Source organism: Vulpes lagopus, chromosome 3 (genome assembly GCF_018345385.1).
Source record: "Vulpes lagopus strain Blue_001 chromosome 3, ASM1834538v1, whole genome shotgun sequence".
NCBI lineage: Eukaryota > Metazoa > Chordata > Mammalia > Carnivora > Canidae > Vulpes > Vulpes lagopus.
This window is the reverse complement of record NC_054826.1, coordinates 30,034,357-30,037,890: the sequence shown is the minus strand read 5'-3', so window position 1 is coordinate 30,037,890 and position 3,534 is coordinate 30,034,357. Positions and strand designations below refer to the sequence as shown.

The 3,534-nt window shown below is 39.4% G+C and overlaps 1 non-coding gene across 1 annotated transcript; it reads right to left on the bottom strand.

Annotated features, from left to right (window-relative positions):
* Window positions 1–559: 559 nt before the first annotated feature.
* Window positions 560–662, bottom strand: LOC121488451. Its single transcript, XR_005987080.1, has one exon. It is a non-coding gene; the product is annotated as a U6 spliceosomal RNA (small nuclear RNA).
* Window positions 663–3,534: the final 2,872 nt, after the last annotated feature.

Genomic DNA, 3,534 nt, shown 5'->3' with positions numbered 1-3,534 from the left:
ATTTATTGGAGAATAGACTTTTCCCATGTGTTCTGTCATTTTCAGAATGTGGCTTTTAATTATGTGCTTAGAGGCTTCCAGATTGCCTTAGGCTCCAGATAACACCTTGCAGCTTTACATACCAGATGGACCGCTTTGGCATTACTGGTCTTGATGAGAACATGTGAGGAACTTTCTATTCCTGTGAAATGAGAAGGGAACAAGCAGCTCAACTAAGAAATCAAGTGTTTTGGTTCTAGTTTGAGCATTTTGAATATGATGAACCAAACAGGAGGACTGTAATCTCCTCTACAACTTAGAGAAAACAATGATTTTATGAATAATTTTATCAAAATTAATGATTACTCCAAGCAATCAAAAGTAGCTGAAAAAAAAAACAAGAACAAGAAAATTTAAAAACTTGAAATAATTGAAAATTTTAAGAAAATAAGATAATAATGAGAAGCTGAGCATAAGCATAGCAATTTCAGAAACACTAAAATCTGGTTGAATGGCACAGCTCTGATTAAAAGTCCTTTACAGTCTATCCACAGAGGTCAAATTGTCAAAGCAGGGCCCTAGAAATTATGCACTTTACTTAATAGTGTGTCATCCTTGTGCAGAGGCCATGCTAATCTTCTCTGTATTGTTCCAATTTTAGTATATGTGCTGCCAAAGTGAACATTGTACTTTACTTAATAGCAAATTTTACTAACGATTAGTGAAGGATACAAGCAAAATGCAAACATAAAGAAAGCAACATCTATCTCTGGAAGGGTCCAAATTATCTTCTGTACCTCCAAAAAAAAAAATTTTGCACTGGGATGTATTTGGTTTTCATGCAAAGAGATGAGTGTTCACTGTGTGTGTTGTACATGTGTTGCATAGGTTGCCCGAAGAAACTACTTAAGTTCAGAGCTTCTTAGTTTTGACATTCCATCAGTTACACAGAGAACCTATGTGACTAACTTCTGTTCTCTAAATTATGCTCCCCCATCCATAAGCAATGCAAAAATTCTGCTGACGAGAACTTCTTTGGTTATCTTCCTACTTGTAAATTCCATCAGTGTTTACATGGAGGAGAGAGAGCTGTTGTTAATTCTTTTTTTTTCTTTCTTTCTTTCTTTTTTTTTTTTTTGCAGGGACCTGCATCAATTACAGTATAGAGAGCGGCAGGGAGTATTGAGAGTGAATTAGCATATGCCAGATCATCCTGTGCTCCCCAGACACCATACTGTGCATTGTGAAACATGGCTTCTCTCTCTCTCTCTCTCTCTCTCTCTTCTAAGATTTTATTTATTTATTCATTAGAGATACAGAGAGAGAGGCAGAGACAGGGAGAAGCAGGCTCCCTGCGAGGAGCTCTATGAGGAACTTGATCCCAGGATCCTGGGATCCGACCTGAGCTGAAGGCAGATGCTCAACCTCTGAGCCACCCAGGCGTCCCAAATATGGCTTCTTTTAAGGTACCTGGTAGAAGACAATGACACATTTCTGAGCATGCATGAAAGGGACATTGGCTTCAATGGGAATATTTCTGACCCTCACCTCTCTTAGCCATCCTCTGGGCCCATAATTCTTCATAGTCTAGAACTTCTTTTTAAATACTTTCCAGCTTTCCATCTCTGTCTACAGTGAGGATAGATGGGGCATGGAATGCAAAGCAGGGAGCAAGACTAAATGCAGCAGGCATGATAGATGGAATGAATATATTTAGAGTAAATTAGAAATAGAAATGATACATTGATCAGTTTGTTTCTGATGAAGTTCAAGAATGTTTCAATATATGCAGCACAATAGACTTCAGAGAGGCAGAAAAGCATGAACAATAGATATGAGTTAGAGGAAGGATCCAGAGATACACAGATGTTCCAATGGCTCTTGAGATTCAAATTTCAAAACTTGGATTTTGTATATTATCTTCTCAAAAGAACAAAACAATAAGCTCATACTAAATTTTATATTATAAAGTTGGTGATTAATATCAGCCTAGAAAAGATGAAATATTCAATAATTAGACTTGATACTTGAGGCTACTGGACAGCCCTAGGAGGAAAAATAAATTTCCACTTATATTACATACTTTACTGTAGAATAACTTCAAGTGGATCAAAGCTCTAAGTGTTAAGATTAAATTAAAATGTATTTAAGAAGATTAAGGGTTATTTAACATTTTTTGTGTGAGAAAGGCACTTAAAAGTCTGATGAAGGGGATCCCTGGGTGGCGCAGTGGTTTAGCGCCTGCCTTTGGCTCAGGGCGCGATCCTGGAGACCAGGGATCAAGTCCCGCGTCGGGCTCCCGGTACATGGAGCCTGCTTCTCCCTCTGCCTGCCTGGGTCTCTGCCTCTTCTCTCTCTCTCTCTCTCTCTCTCTCTCTCTCTCTATGTGACTATCGTAAATAAGTAAATTTTTTAAAAAGTGTGATGAAAAATGTACCCACAATAAAATATAAGTATCAAAAATTTACAATTAGTAATGTTAAAAAATAACCCATAAAACAATAAAAATGGCAACTTAGGTCAAGTGAAAGCTGTATTTCCCTACCATTAAGGAGCTCTTACATATTGATAAAAAGATAAGCATATACGGAACTATTACTTTCCCTCTGTTTCACCAGCAGTTACCCAGCAGTTTTTTTTTTTTTTTTTTTTTTTCTTGCGCCACAGAGAAGGTTTATTCATCGGCAAGCAGCTAGTGTGAGAGAAAGAGGCTGCTTCCAGCCCGATTTGGGGATTTGGGGCCGGGACCAGGCAGGCAGCTGTGCTCCCGTGAGACGCAGGGAAGAGCCCAAGTTAGCAGAAATCCGAGCCGTGCTGGGGACCCAGGCCCTAGCAGGGCGGACCCCGAGTTCTAGGACACAGGAAGCGCATCTTCCTGTGCGCTTGCTATGAATGGCAATGCCATCACTCCAGTTAGATTGGGCCAAAAACCAAAAAGTAATTATGAGCCTTCTTTTTCTCTTCTGTTTATTTCAGGGAATTCTATTTACCCAACACTCAAAATCTGAACAGCAAAAAAAAAAAAAAAAAAAATCTGAACAGCATATGTACATACTATTCTCAGTGTCTGTGTGGTGTTCTAACAGAGCCTGGGAAAGATGGAGTCAAAACTCTTGGTACTTGCTGAATCCAGTATAACTGGAAAGAGTATCAACTTGATATTTCCAGAAAACATTTCCATATTACCATATGTCAAGCTTCTTTTCCAGTAGCTACAGTTAGAAAACATTATTTTTTAAGATTTATTTTTTAGAGGGAGCACATGCACACACATGAGCATGGCAGAGGAGTAGAGGGAGAGGGAAAGACAGTCCTAAGCAGACTCCACGCTAAGGCGGGGTGCAGAGCCCCAGGCCTGGCCTCATCTCAGGACCACGAGACCATGACCTGAGCCAAAACCAAGAGTCAGAGACTCAAATGACTGCGCCATTCAGGTGCCCCCATTTTGGGGTTTTGAATCCATGTTTACACAGCTCTAAACGTTCAGCTGGACTGGAGTAAAACCTAGTAATTATAATGAACACTAAACCTTGAACACTAAACTATATGTCTGAT